This window comes from Marmota marmota, unplaced genomic scaffold (genome assembly GCF_001458135.2).
Source record: "Marmota marmota marmota unplaced genomic scaffold, marMar, whole genome shotgun sequence".
NCBI lineage: Eukaryota > Metazoa > Chordata > Mammalia > Rodentia > Sciuridae > Marmota > Marmota marmota.
In genome coordinates this window covers 37,630,962-37,647,739 of record NW_025999977.1, presented here as the reverse complement: position 1 = coordinate 37,647,739, position 16,778 = coordinate 37,630,962, and positions in this window count along the sequence as shown.

The following is a 16,778-nucleotide window of genomic DNA, read 5'->3' as shown; positions in this document are numbered from 1 at the left end:
CTGACATCCCAAATGCTTCTGGTTCTAAGCACTTAGGGTAAGGGATAATAGACCTATATTAAATGCTTTATAAACTGTAAAATGCAAATAAATGTACAGTTATAACTTTACACAGAGAATTACTATAGTATTATTTATATATAAGTACTTTCCTTAACTTATTTAAAATAGGCTTCAACTTAGAAAAAAACTGATTTAGAAACAACATTTCAGACACTCATCTAGTATATAAATTGAATCATTCCTCCAAATGAGGGCAAAGTATATAAACTATGTCTATTCTCAAACTGTTGTTTTCTTTTCACACTGTGCCCACTGACAGCTGGCTTCACTTGTGAACAATCTCTCTTTTTTTTTTTTTTTTTGGTCTGACTGATTTTTTTCTTTAAAAAAAACAAAACTTTCTCTCCCAATTGTATCTTATAAAAAATATATGTTCTTATAAACATTTTTAGAAAATGATGAAAAATATGGAAGAAAACAAAATCACCCATAACCCTAACAGTCTAACAATAACCAAAACAATATTTTCCAGTATCTTTCTTCCCCTTTTTTTATTTTTAAAAACTTAATTGCATGTGACAGTCTCATTTTACAGAGTAAGGACGTGACCAAGATACACATGGCAGGGTATGGTGAGTGCAAAATGCACAAGTTTAGTTCTGGCTCTGCTTCTTAGTAGCATGAAACTTTTGGGTAGGTTACTTAACCTCTCTATACCTCCATTTCTCATCTATGAAATGAGGAATAATTTCTACCACGTACATAGAGTAGGTGGAATCACTTGATCAAGTAAAATATGTAAATTGACTGAAACATAGTGGGGCTTGAAAAGTCACAGACATGTCAGGGCTGTTAACAATAAAGTCTTTAAAGGTGGCACCTTGGTCTTCAAGGAAGGTGTTGAAATTGAAGCAAAGTTGGCTGGAACCAGACACAAGGGGCAGGACAGGGTAGGAACTCTGAGCTCCATGCTCAGGGCCTTGTATAGCCAGGGAAAACTATTTCCCATGTCCAAGGCTTACCCTTCCAGAACAGCAATCAAGGAGGCAGAGGCTCAATGGAGAGCTGACAATCCCCAGGTCTGGCCACAGCTGAAGGATAGTGATCATGGCTCCCAGTCACTCACCCACTGCAGAAAGCCTAAGCATGGCAAAGCTGTGGACGCATCCCCCAGAGCCCCCTTGAGGATGAAGGGCTTAGCCCCCTGCTGCTGGAGGAGCTGCTGGAGACCACCCTCAGCTGCCAGCCCTTCTGAGGATGGCCTCACTGAAGAAAGCCGCCTCCTCAAAGATCTCATTTATTGTTCAGGGTAACCCACAAACACTGTAAGATGGAGTGGGTGTACAGAGGCCTAACCTTCTTCCCAGCTCACCCCTGTCTTCAGAAAGCTAACACATGGTGACAAAGATGTTATCTGGCCAAGATTTTAAAGCAACCATTATAAAAATGCCTCCAAGAGTAATTATAAATACGCTTGAAACAAAATTTTAAAAATACAGTGAAGAAATATGAGATATAAAGAGAAAACAATATGAACTGTAGAACTAAAAATCATAATAAATGAAATGTTTTCTTAAAATAAAAGGTCACTGGATAGGTTTATAGCAGAATGTAGGAGACAATGTAAAAAAATAAATAAAGATAGGAAAGTAGCAGTTCCTCAGTCGGTAGGGAGAAAATAAACTGGGAGCAGGTAGGTGGGGAAAGAGAAGAGGCTTGGGTTTCTGTGGGACTAAAGCAGAAGATCTAACACTAGTGTCATCAGAGAGCTGGGAGATGATGCGAAGGGTCAGGTTTGAAAAGTCCTCCAAGATGTAATGACTGAAAACTTCCCCAAAATGGAAAAAGACATCAACCTACAGATTCAAGAACTGAAGCCCAGCTCAGTGGCATGGCCTATAATCCAACTACCTTGGCTTAAAATGCAATTTTTAAAAAATATTTATTTTTTAGTTATAGGTGGACACAATGTCTTTATTTTATTTTATGTGTGCTGAGGATCAAACCCAGTGCCTCACACATGCTAGGTGCGCACTCTACCTCTAAGCCACAACCCCAGCCCTAAAATAGAATTTTTTTTTTTTAAAGGCTGGGGATGTATCTCAGTGGTGAAGCATTTGTCTGGTGTGTATGAGGACCTGGGTTCAACCACCAAAAAAAAAAGGGGTGAAGGAAGCTGAGAAAACCCTCAAGTACTATAAACCCAAAGAAATCTACCCTGAGGCATATCATAGTCAAACTTAGGAAAACTAAAGATGAAGAAGAAAGCCTAATGACATCTTACCTGTAGTGAGGAACAATATAAATGACAACAGATGCCAGAAAAGAAGCCATCAAGTCCAAAAGGAAACTGGCACAACATTTTCTAAGTACTGAAAAAAGACTTGTCAACCTAGAATTATATGCAGAGAAAATATCCTTCAGGGATAAATGGAAAATCAAGATATTCTCAGAAGAAAAAGAACTTTATTTTTTCTTTCTTTCTTTTTTTTTCTTTTTTTAGCAAGACTACATTTTTTTAAAAAATGACAAAGCAGGATTCAAAAAGAAGAAAAGAAAATATTTAAAGTAATTTGGAACATTAGGCAGAAAGAACACACAAGAAAAAAATAATGGAAAAATACAATGATTTTCTTCTGTTTTCTAAATAATGTTTGGCCATTGAAGCAAATATTGTAACACTGCCTGATGTGGCTCTCTATATAGAGAAAATAATTTAGACAATTATAAATAGGAGAGCAAAGAGGGGTAATGATAAAATGTTTGCAACATTAGACAGTAATTCTATGTATATATAATATAATATTTAAGGAAACTACTTAAAAAGCTAAAAAATATATACTCAAAAAGCAAAGAAAGAAAAAGGAATTCTTAAAAACAGTATTGAAGGAACCCACAGGATTGGAAGAAAAAGAAAACCATGAAATGAAAAACAGAAAAAAAATAGAGAAAACAAAAAAATAAAATAGCATACTTAAATCCTAACATACCATAATTATAAGTACAAATAACCTAAATGCACAATTTAAAAATGGAGACTAGCAGAGGGATTGAAGCACATTACCTAAATGCATGCTGTCTACTATACCTCAAGCCAAATATAACTCTTGAAAGCAAGAGTATAAAAGTAACAGAGTTCAAAAACATTAATTGAAAGAACACAGGTGTAACTGTGATACTGATATAGTAGACTTTAAAACAAAGAAGATTACCAAAGAAGATTCTTCTGTAATATTATGAATATTATGTAATGATAAAAAGAAGTCGTACACACACACACACACACACACACACACACAGCAATCTTAAATGTGTATTTGCCAAACAACAGAGCTAAGATATGTGAGAAAATACTTGCTAGTGTCAAAAGGAGAAATAGATAAACCCACATTACAGTTGGAGATTTAAACTCTTGAAAAATGGATAAGATAAGATTAGGAAGGATACAGAAGAATTCAACAACACAATCTATAACAGGATCTAACTGACATTTAGAGAGCACTCTGTCCAAAAAAAGCAAAATACACATGAAACATTGCAAGACATAGCATACCCTGGGTCATTAATAAAACACTCAACAAATTTAAAAGAATTGAAATCATACAGAGTGTGTTTTCTGACCACAATGAAATCAAACTAGAAATCAATTATAGAAAGATACGAAGTCTTCAAATACTTGGAAACTAAACAACAAACTTCCAAGTAGGCCAAGAAGAGGTCTCAAGAGAAATGTCAAAACTACACTGAACTGAATGAAAATGAAAACACACCATATCAAAACATGTGGGACACCACTGGAGAACTGCCGAAAAGAGAATTTATAGCACTAAATGCTTACATTAGAAAAAAGGAAAACCATAAAATCAATAATTTAGCCCCTAAATTAAGAACCTTGATAGAGAAAGGGGGTGCCACAAAATAAGCAGAGAAATAATAAAATAAAAATGAGAAGAATCAATAAAATTAAAAATGAAACATAGAAAAATAATCAATGAAAGAGAGAGCTAGCTAGTTCTTTGAAAAGATCAATAAAATTGACAAATTTTCAGCAAGACAGCAAAGTATAATGGTAGAAAATGAAATGGGAGCTATCGCAATAGATCATGTATATATCAAAAAGGGGATGAAAAACTGATAAATAACTCTACATACATAAGTTGGACAATTTATATGGAAAGGACCAATTCCTCCATCAACACAAACCACCAATCTGAAATGTGTCATATGAATAGTCCCAGGACCACCAAGGAAAATTTTATAGCTCCCAAAAAAGAAATCTTCAGGCCTGTATAGTTTCCCTGGAGAAGTTTGTGAAATGTTTAAAGGAGAGTTAACACCAATTCTACTCAATGAAGATGAGGGACACCACCCAAATCATCTTATGAAACTAGTGTACCCTGATGCCATAGCCAAATGAAGACAGTACAAAGTAGAAAAATAAAAATATTCCCCATGAATATGGATGCAAAGTTCATTATCAAAATCTAGAAAAAAACTCAGCTATATGTAAAAACAATTTCACATCATGACCAGGTGACATTTATTTTAGGAATGCAAGCCTAGTATTCAAAACCCAGTCAATATGATCACTATATTAACAGTCCAACAAAGAAGAATCACATGCTGATTAAAACCAGTGCAATCATCTGACAAATTCAATATCAGTTCATGATTAGAAAATTATCAGAAAACTACACACTTATTCTAGAAAACTACCATTAATGGTTTGGTATATACTACTCTGATTTGTTGTATAACCTAAAGTATTTGTCTGCCTATATATAAATTATATTTTTAAGCCAAAAATGGAATTATAGCATAAGTCTGCAACTCGCTTTTCTTTTTTTTCTTTTTCTTATTTTTTTGGGGGGGAGCAGGGGGCACATTACTAGGGATTGAACTCAGGGTCACTTAATCACTGAGCCACTTCCCCAGCCATTTTTTGTTTTTTATTTTGAGACAGAGACTCACTAAATCCTTAGGGCCTTGCTAAATTGCTAAGGTTGGTCCCGAACTTGTGATCCTCCTGTCTCAACCTCCCAAATCTCTGGGATTACAGGCATGGCCACCCCACCTGGCCTTGCTTTTCTTAATCAATATATTTTGGGCATTTATCTATATCAGTATTTCATTTCTACCAATGGCTACATAGTATTCTATTGAATGCCTCAGCCATAATTTATCATTCTTATAATGATGAAAATAAGGCTTTCTCCTTTCACCTATGTATTACTGGAGACAACTATTTGTTCATCTGTGCCAGCACATTTCTGGTACTGTTTTCTAGGTATAAAAAACGTTATACCAGTTTTTCCTACTTTTAAATGTAATAGAGGGCTGGGTTGTAGCTCAGTGGTAGAGTGCTCGCCTCTCATGTGGAAGTCATTGGGTTCGATCCTCAGCACTACATAAAAATAAAATAAAAGTATTGTGTCCATCTACAACTAACAAAATACTTTAAAAAATTGTAATAGATTCTGGCCATTGCCCTCCACAGGTATTATAACAATTTGTACTACCAGCAATGGAGTATAAGACCTGGTAGGTTTGCCCACATCCTCAACACAGACATTAGGTTTTTAAATTTTCTCTAGTGTCATATTTGTGACAGTAGACATGTGGAGTAAAAGGTGTCCCCCAAAATAGGAGTGAGCCCCTGAGACAAGGGGAGGTTTGAAGAAATAGACACACACACGTGAATAGATGGAAAAACACATGAACCAATGGATGCATGGATGATGGATATACAGAGACATGAAATGTCTTTTGATTCAGTTGAACATTGTAAAAATACATGACTTTGAACATACTCATAGTGAAATGCCATGAATATAGTGGATGGTTTCAGCAGTAAGGGAATCACTATAGTATATTAGAAACTTTTTTTAAGAAAGTAAAATTCCAGGGCTGGGGTTGTGGATCAGTGGTAGAGCACCTGCCTAGCATGTGTGAGGCCCTGGGTTCGATCCTCAGCACCACATTTAAAAAAATAAATAAATAAACAAATAAAATAAAAATATAAAAAAAAGTAAAATTCCAAATTTGACTAGTTGTATCAAGCTCAAAAGTCCTAAAGTCTGGGGCTGGTGTTGTAGTTCAGTGGTAGAGCACTTGCCTAGCATGTGTGAGGCCCTGGGTTCGATCCTCAGCACCACATAAATATACATAAATAAAATAAAGGTTTTGTGCCATCCACAACTAAAAATATTTTTTAAAAAAAGTCTTAATGGCTGATGGGAGGTTTTCTGGAAGGTCATGCTAAGTCATAATAGCTGGGATCTCAGAGGAGCAGACTGGTACAATATGGCTGGGGAATTAGGCACCTGAGGGGAGAGGGATGGTGTGAAATGAGTCCGTAGTGGGAGGGAGGGAGCAGGAAGAAGACAGGTACAGAAAGCAGAGAGGGTCTGTGTGCCCTCTGACATCCCTCCTAGAGAAGCAGCTTCTGGACCACAACTTGGGATCCATCACAGAGTATGTGCACTTCCCCGGCTGCCCCATAGGGTGCCTGAGCACGCAGTGGGTGCCATAGCTGGGTCCCTTCTGCCTGACACAAGATTCCCCCACAGACTGCTTTCTCTCATGGATGTCCCATGGTCCTAAGGTCTTTCTGTCCAATCCCACCCCACTTCACCCCCACCTGTCCCTCTTCCAAGTGTCAGATGTCTCCAGCCTGCTGCCACTGCTCTCCTTCCCCCTCAGGTTACATCTCTGGCTTGTCTAATGGCATCTTGGCATCCGCTTCCTGAAGAACCTGCACTGCCACACAGAGTCTATGTGCGCTGGAAAAGGAACCTGGGTGGAGGCTTGGCATGATTTCCAGAGCCAGGCACTCAGCTGGGCTTGATGAGCTGAACCGCCTTCCCAGAACTTAGGAAGGACAGTCCCCATGGCAGGCCACAGTTTTTTCTATTACTTCCTGGTGAAGAATAACTGAACTATCCCCTCCTGATGATGAGAAGGACCCTGAGAGAGCCTGACAGATTACCAAGCAGCATCTTACTCCATTAGACTTTGCCACCACCCTGGTAATCCACCTGAAACTCAACCAAATAGCTTTCTCTTGGACAGCCTTGGGGTGCTCCCCTGTAAAATGAGAGTTGGACTATATGATCTCCAGGTCCTTTCAACTTTCTGGTCCCACAAACTGTATTTGTTAAGATTTTAAATTTGGAGAGAGACAAGGTCTTCCTTTGAACCTATTAACCAATGAACAAAGATGAACGTTTCTCGTGAACAGTGCAGTTACTAACCCTAGTGTAGTGGCTTGCTAGGCACAGTGGCTTGCAGGAACAAACGGATAAGGGAGGATGGGGCATTAAGAAACAAACTGGGGTGCAGAAGGGAGACAGTTGTCCTTGGGGCTCCTGCTGGGAACACAGATGGTGCAGAAATCACAGCCTCCCTTATGCATTTTTAGAACTACGGTCAGCTCAGTGGTGCAACTCAGGAGGATGAGGTAGGAGGACTGAAAGTTCTGGAGGTTAGCTCAAAAAATAAAAAGGGTAGGGATGTAGTTCAATGGCAGAGTGCCCCTGGGTTCAATCTCCAGCACCATGGGGAGGATGAGGGAAGGGGGGACTACAAAGGTTTTACAGACTTAAAAAAGCCAATCAATATAAAAGTATATAAGCTGCTTAAGGATTATTATTGCTCACGGAATGATGTTTCTTTTTCCAGATTTATTTTACACAAATCTATAGATCTGCACAAGTACACATTTTCTTTCGAATTGTAAAAACAGTAAAAGAAATAGTAAACAATTTCTTTTAGGAGATTCAGAAATTTACAGAGAAAAAGTGTCAAGTTCCACCGTTGCTAGTTCCAGCCGGCTCCCAGGAAGTAACACACATCCAACACTTGACCACCTATTTGCGATCTTTCCTTGTATTCTGAATGAGCAGCTCGAATTAACAAGTCCAAAATAGGACTGAGTCGTCCAATACCCACTCCTAAAAGCAACTCCTTGAGATCCAGGGACTTTCCCTCTCACTAACAGGCCCCAACACTCATCTCATTGCTCAAGCTAAATCTGGGAGTCAGCTTTGGTCGCTCTCTGATCCCTCACACCACAATCCAGTACCTCAGTAAGTTCTTTGGGTCCCGCTTTCAAAGTCTATCCTGAGTCTGCCATTTTCTTTGCTCTGTGACCACAACCCTGGGGTAAGCCCCCATCCACTCTCACCTGGATTGCCACATTTACTTTTGAACTGAACTCCATTCTTTTCACAAAGCCAGGGGAAACTTTTTTTTAAAAGGCAACATGGGCGATACAATTCACAATAGCTAAACTGTGGAAGCAACCTAGATGCCCTTCAGTAGATGAATGGATTTTTAAAAAGTGGCATATATGCACAATAGAATATTACTCAGCAATAAGAGAGAATAAAATCATGGCATCTGCAGTAAATGGATGGAATTGGAGAAGATAATGCTAAGTGAAGTTAGCCAATCCCAAAAAAAACAATGCCAAATGTTTTCTCCATTATAAGGTGATTGACTCATAGTGTGGTAGGGAGGGGGAGCATGGGAGCAATAGATGAACTCTAGACAGGGCAGAGGGGTGGGAGGGGAAGGGTGGGGGCAGTGGGTTAGCAATGATGGTGGAATGTGATGGACATGATTATCCAAAGTACATGTATGAAGACACGAATTGGATGTCAATATACTTTATATACAATCAGAGATATGAAAAATTGTGCTCTATATGTGTAATAAGAATTGTAACGCATTTCGCTGTCATTTATCAAAAAAATCAATTAAAAAAAAGGCATCATGAGCTGGGTATGGCAGCTCATGCCTATAATCCCAGAGACTCAGAGGCTGAGGCAGAAGGGTCACAAGTTCAAGGCCAACCTCAGCAATTCATCGAGACCCTGTTTCAAAATAAAAAATAAAAATGAATGGGGATATAGGTCAGTGGTAAAGCACCCCTGGGTTCAATCCCCAGTATGCCCCCGCAAAAAAAGGCAATATGAAGATGGGCCTTAAACTACTACCCCAACTTTCCTTTACAGGTGGAATAAACCCATGCCTTTTGGTCCTACAAAAGCTGACCTCTCCCCACTCTCAAACCCCTTCCTTTCATGTCTTTTCCTTTGGCTAACCTGCTTTGCTGGGATACGTAGTGCTCCTTCCATTCAGGGACTTTGCATTTCTGTCCCATCTGCACCATATGCACCATCTCCCCCAGTGCTCCACTCAAAGAGCCACCCCAGCCCTACCCCTGCTGCCTACCCATCTTCAAGGCACTCACGACAACTTGCTAGGATTTAATTATTTACTTCTTCAGTTTCTCCCTCATGAGAGCCTGTCACCCATGAGGAGCAGAGGCAAGGCCTTATTCTGTAGTGCACCCCAGTTTATAAAGCAGTAGTGGTACAGGGTGAGCGCTAGTAAGTAAATACTGATTGAATGGAACAACAAAAACATATATATGTATCCAGGATGAAAATAATGGTTTCAATACTCTTTTAAACTTGGTCCTTTCACCTAAAAAATTATTATACAAACACCATTCTATGTCCATATATGTATAGAACCCACATCATAACACTAGATGTCATACTATGTCTGTACCACAACTTATCAAACCATTTCCCTAGTGATTGATACTCAGATTGTTTCTGAGTTGTGTTTGTGCATGTGCACATGCTACAAATAATACTTTAAGGCTCTCCCTTTTACATGTATTCATGCACCCCTTGATAAATGTTTTCATAGATTAAATTCCAACATGTGGAACTGCTGGTTTAGAGTCCTACTTGCCCTTAAAGAGATAACCATGAACCAGGAGAACATGCGTGGGCTTCATTTCAGGAGATCTGAGTAAGACCCTCCTTTTCCATGGACTTGCTTCATAACATTCAGAGATTCTTTGAGACTCCAGATCCTGACTGGCAAAAATTTTTCTGCTCTCTAAACATCCATAGGAGAAGTGGATATATAAGGGTCTCCTGGAATGTAAGGCTCTGTACAAAAGGAAAAATCACTGATGAATCAGCGTGGCACAGCAGGACAGAGGACAGACTCTGGAGCTGCATGGCAGGAGTGCCCTCTGTTCACAATGTGCAGTGGGCAGATGATTAACCTACCCTGCTTCTGTGTTTGTCATCTATATAATATGGGGGGACAATGACAGTATCTATCAAATAGAGTTGATGCAGGGACTATGTAAAATACTCAGAATACTGAGTAGCACATAGGAAATACTATATAAACACTATCATTATTGCTATTATTGCTGCTGTTCTAATTTTTTGGTGGCATGAAGCAGTATTACTTCATGAAGAACAGAGTTACCTAAATACTCTTGATACATTTGTGTGGGGTTTTTTCCCTTAATAAAAACATCCTCATGTCTTTACATATTCTATACATTTTCTCTCACCATTTCCTTCTCTTGACCTAGGTTTCTCGCCCTTTATTCTGTCTGTCCTTCTTTTCAATTTGCTCATGTGTCACCTAGAATACCACATATATGTCTATTCACACTCAAGATATGCTTCTCCAACAATGCATTGAAAAAAGAAAACTCTAATGTTTCTCAATGATATCTAGGAAATAATCACAATGAGAGCACTACTCGGAGCAAATATAAACAATAAAAAAGACAGAAAAACAAAAAAGGAAAAAGAAAAACAAAAGAAGGAAAAGACTGCCAGTGTACTTCTTTGCCAGGCAGCACCACCAAGGTCTACTGGTGATTATTTGTGGTATGGTCACTTGACATTAAGAAGGCACATCCACAAGAGACAAAGCTCAGCCCTGCTGAGATCTTCTTGCAGAATTCTGGCTGAACTTCGCTGCAGTGGGGAAACAGCTGCGGACACACATGACCCCCAGCCTGGTACATGTTAGACACCGTGAGCCTCCCAGGATCACAGCAGAAGAGCAGCCATGGCACTAGGGAAAGGGAAAGCCATTTACAATTCAAGAAACAAGCACCGATTTATTAAGTGGCCTTTTCCTTGTGTATTGAAATTTTGTGCGTTTTCTCCCATTCTTTCTCCCTCTCATCTGTTCTCTCTCCCAAGGAGCCATCTATTTGCTCATTCTCCAAAGTCCATTTTGGGGACAGAATATATTCACAGAGGTCAAAAAATGTGCTAGTCACAAACCTCCTCCCAGTTTACAGATATAATTACAACCTGCTTCAAAAAGGGGGCTTTTTACAAACCCCACAGGACAAAGTCCTTTCAGAACAAAGCCTTTTTGGATGGTACCAGTTACAATCTAGAACGAAAGTGAGGATGTAAAGTATCTTGAAAGAAGTAACTCCTAAGACAGACCCCTCACCAATGTGTTTAACCAGCTCATTTAATTGACATTCAACGAAGATTTGCCTATGGTGTTCCCTTCCCAATAGAGACTTCTAATACTGAAAACATAGATTTCAGAAAAACTTGACATTGAAAACCATAAGACTAATTTAAAGTCTTTGGGATTTAAAAAGCTTTAAAAAAAAAAACCTGTCATTAAACTTTGAAAGAAATGTATTGGTCCAGCCAAATTTCTTAGGCTGCCACTTTTGCTCTGTTGGTGTTTCCAACATCATCTCTGACTACTGATGCTATTCTGTTGGAGACTCTCAGTCCTCCAGTCTTCCTGAAGCAGGCTGACTTCCTGACTTAGAGCCTTTGCTCAGGGGCAAATTAATCATCCAGGAACTTCCACAACAGATACTGGGCTGCATCCTCCAACAACTTAAGCAATAATTATATATACTCTGTGTGTCCAGAAAAGGACCACCCTTCTTTGGTGAATACCATTTCCACATCTCCAACCTGGTCTGGGGGGTATGAGAATTGTCAATCATGGACTCCATACACTTAGCAATGGTAATTGGTTTCTGATCCACCAAGTCAAACAGAATTCTTCTCTGGGACTTTCCTAATGAGCATGCAGATCAAACTTTCTGGTCAGGAAACCAAAAAGATCTAAGCAAGGAACTGCTTAAGGCATCGCAGGGAACTGAAAGGAATCAGCTCGCATAGAGAAAAGGAAGTGAAGACAAGTTGTTCAGTCTTGGCTGTATCTAAGTTCCCTAGACCAGATCAAATCGCCCTTCCTATGTTTTGGTGATGTAATAAATAAATTTCCTTCTTATGTTGCAGGCATTTCAAGCTGGATTTCTGCTACTTACAACCTACTAGTGCCAATTACTTGTGGTTGTTTTGCAAAAGATGCAAATTCTTCAGTGGTCATTATTTGCATTTATCTTCAGTCAAAGCCAAAGCCAATGGCAAACTGAACTGAAAAATATTAGTGGTGATAACATATACAGTTTTCTAATTGTTAAATTTAAATATATGCATTGTGAAATGTGTTTAGGAAAACTAGGGTAGTGTAGAAGATGAATATTTCAGATGACTGTATATGTGTAAGTACAAGTAATTATCTTAGTATTCATAAAAATTGGATCAGACTATGTATATAATCCTCCACCATTTGCATTTTCCACTTAACACTTTTGAACATTGTGATGTATCAGTTCAAAAAGATATGCCTGGTCTTGGAGATGTTTTCAACATTTGTGTTCAAAAGTGCATCCTCCTAAGTGACTCTCAAGGGTAATGTGGTCACTAGATTGTATGTGACCTTGATTGACAGAATTATCCTTGAGAGATTCTTACTATTGACTTTTTGTGTGGAGATGTTTTGAAAGAAGTCAAATGTCTTGTTTTTCATTTTCATGATATAAATTACATCAGGAAGCATCTCCTGGGCTTAATCCTATATGCAGGAAGGAGAGAGATAAGGGGAAGAGAACAGGAGAACAAAGGAAGCCTAGGACATATAAAAAGGCAGAACACCTTCTCTTCTTGGGATACCACAATACCAGGTATGGTAACCTTCTCCATCCCGGAAGAAGTCTATATGAACCTTTTTAAATAAACCCTGCTTTATATACTTAAAAAAATAATAATAATAAATCATGCCAGATTATTGGCAGTATTTCTCTCCGTTCAGGGTTGAACCACAAAAAAGAGCAGTAGGGAAGCTTACGAGATGAACTTATTCTGGAATATGGATGGTCAGAGAAAAAACCAAACCCTGTTCATCTTGGATGAAACATCATCATTAAGTTATAGAAATTACAAGAATGAACATGACAGCAGCATTTATCGAACACTTATTAGGTACCAGGAATATTATCTAATCAGTGTAGCATCAATTGCTTTATTTAATTCTCATAATTATTATGATGTTTAGTAATAATTTTATATTTCTGCTTATGGTCAGGCAGGTAAGAAGGGGCAGTGCTAGGGTATGATCTTGGGCTAAATAGCTCTGAAGGTCGCACTCCTCACTGCCATTTTATTCTTCTAATTTGCCCACCTAACATCTATTCTTACATCGAGAATCAGATTTTGAAATGTAAAAATGTTCATTGTGGGGGAGAACCTGAGGAAAATTTTCTGAAGCTTTTGTTTTGACATAATTTGAGGGGGATATATAACCTCTTGGTTGGTGTGGCCTAATATCAGTCTTGGTTAGTGATTGTTAACTAAGGTCTGTTCCACAACCACTTGAACTTTTGCTTGAGTCAGGCTTATGGAAATAATATGCATTGAAAAGTACAGATACACATGTTAAAAAAACTAAAACGTTATAAGCAGCATCAAGACATTAGTAAGAAAACTCAATATAAAATATGACTTTAGGAGAATCCAGCTATGTATTAGTTTCCTGCTGCTGCGGTAACAAATTACCACAAACTTAGTGGCTAAAAACATCACAGATGTATCATCTTATTTTATATCACAAGTCCAAAATGGGTCTTACAATGACCTTATGACATTTACCGTTAAGCAGAAGGATCTAGAGACTATCATGCTAAATGAAATAAGCAAATCCCAAAAACCAAAGGTTGAATGGTCTCTCTGATACGTGGACACTAACACACAACAAGGCAGGGAATAGAAGCTTGTGGAATATAGTAACTCCATTTTGGTTCTAGGCCAAGACAGAGTCCAGAATCAAAACGGAGTTACTAACATCTAGGAACCTAACAGAATAGACAAAGAGGAATGAAGGGAAGCAGGCAGAAAAGACATTGGGATCAATCTGAATTTTCCTATGTACATGTATGAATACACCATAGTGAATCTCAACATTGTGAACATCCACAAGGCTGGGATCCTAATTAAAATAAGATATACTCCATGTTTCTATAAATATGTCAAAACAGACTCTACTGTTCATGTTATCTAAAAAGAACAAAGAAAGAAAAAGAAAAAAATGGGTCCTACAAGGTTCAAACGCACTACACTAACAGGGCTGCATTCCTCCTGGAAGCTTTTGGGTAGAATCTGAATCCTTGCCTTCCCCAGCTTCCAGACTGCCTCCCACTATTCCCTGGTTAGTGGCCCCACATTACTGCACTCTCCCATAGTCACATCTCTTCTCTGACTCTCCTACCTCCCTTTTTGTTTTTTAGAAAACCTATTATTTTTTTAAATTGTGGGAAAATACATATAAAATTTGCCATCTCAACCACTGTTAAGTGGATGGTTCAAAAGGGCTACTATATTCACATTGTTGTGCAATACATTTCCAGACCATTTTTCAACTTGCAAAGCTGAAATTCTGTACCCATTAAACAATAACTCAGTTTCCTCTCCTCCTGGCCCCAGCAACCACCACCCTACCTTCTGCTTCTATGAATATGACTACTTTATTTTTATTTTGGGGTACTGTTGAGAGCCACAGCCGAAGGGGCCCCAGCAAACTTCCAGCTGCCAGCAAACTTCCAGCTGCCAGCTGATGATTGGCTCACAGCGGCCCCAGCAAACTTCTAGCTGCCAACTGATTGGCTCCTCTGCGGTGATGCTCATCGGGCTGTTTCCCCGCCCTTTCAGACCACGGAGCTGCTCATTGGGGGACTTTTTGGCTCCGCCCACGCGACCCATCCAATCAGCCTCAAGAGCAGGAGGAGTGGGGGAGGTTGAGAGGCTTGTGGGAAGCTGGTGGTGGCAGTTGGGCTCTGAGAGTTTTTCCTGAGGAGCTGTGTGGTGTGGTGTGTGTGTTCTAAAAATAAAGTTCGTTTCTTTTGACAAGTGGCTCCTGAATTGTGCCCAGCCAGACTGCGGCATGGTACTGGGGATTTAACCTGGGGTGCTCTACCACTGAGCTATATCTTATTGAGACAGTTGTTTAGGGTCTTGCTAAGTTGCTGGGGCTGACCTTGAACTTGCAATCATCCGGTCTTGGTCTCACAAGCTGTGAGATCAATGCACCTGGGTGAATATGACTACTTAACACTTCACATAAGTAGAATCATTCAGTTGTCTTTTTGACTGGTCTATTTCTCTTACTATAATGTCCTCAAGGTTCATTTGAGTTGTAACATGTGTCAGAAGTTCCTTTTTAAGGCTGAATAATATTCCATTGTATGAATATACCACATTGTTATCCATTCATCTATCAGCAGACATTTGGATTGCTTCTACAGTTTGGTTATTGTGAGTAATACTGCTCTGAATGAGTGTATAATTATCTTTTTAAAATCCTGATTTCAGTCCTTGTGACTCACCCAGAATTGGAATTGCTTGATCACATGGTAACTCTATTTTTAACTTTTTTGAGGAACCGTCATACTATTTTTTTTTTCATAGCAGCTGTACCATTTTGCATTCCTACCAATAGTGCACAGAGGTTCCAATCTCTCCACATCCAAGCCAAACTTTTTCGTTTTGATTTTCTTTCATAATAGCCACACTGCTGGATATGAGTTGATAGATAACTCACTGTGGTTCTGATTTGCATTTTTCTTGCTATAAGAATTAGAGAATCTCTTCCTCCAACTCTGACCCCAGTACCTCATTTTCATAAGAATCCTTGTGATGACATTGAGTACACTCAGATAAACCAGAATAACTCCCCACCTTGAGATCATTAATTTAATTCCATTTACAAAGTCTTCTTTGCCATACAAGGTAACACATACACAGATTCTAGAGATAAGACACAGAGATCCTTGGGAGTGTTATTATTCTGTCTTCCCCAGGTGACGACTATGCTACCAAGACCATGAAAATAAATTTGAATATTTGGCTACTTCAAATACTGTAAACAGGGCTGGGGGTGTGGCTCAAGCGGTAGCGCGCTCGCCTGGCATGCGTGCATCCCGGGTTCGATCCTCAGCACCACATACCAACAAAGATGTTGTGTCCGCCGAAAATTAAACAATAAAAATAAATAAAAATTATTTAAAAAAAAAAAAAAAAAAAACAAATACTGTAAACAATTTGTGCAATATAAAATGATTTGATTAAATTTATGGCCAATGACCTTTATGACAGCTTTTAATGAAGTGAAAAGGCTACAACATAAAATAAGTTATTCATACTTCTTGTTAACTACTAATTTGTGATTATAGTCACTTATGTTTTTCTCCCTGTTACAGACTGAATGTACATGCCATGCCAAAATTCTCATGTTGAACTCTAAATCTAATGTGATGGCATTGGGAGGCAAGGCCTTAGGAAGGTAAATAGGTCATGAGGGTGGGACCATCATGAATGGTATTTATGTCCAGACACAAGTCCTGGGCTGGGGCTGTAGCTCAGCGGCAGAGTGTTTGCCTAGCATGTGTGATGCACTGGGTTTGATCCTTAGCACCACATAAAAATGAGTAAAATAAAGGCATTCTCACCATCTACAACTACAAAAAAAAAATTAAAGAGTTAAGTTCCTTGGCTGTGTGAAAATACAATGAGAAGGTGATTGTCTATAAGCCAGAAAGCAGGCCTTCATCTGACACCAGGTCT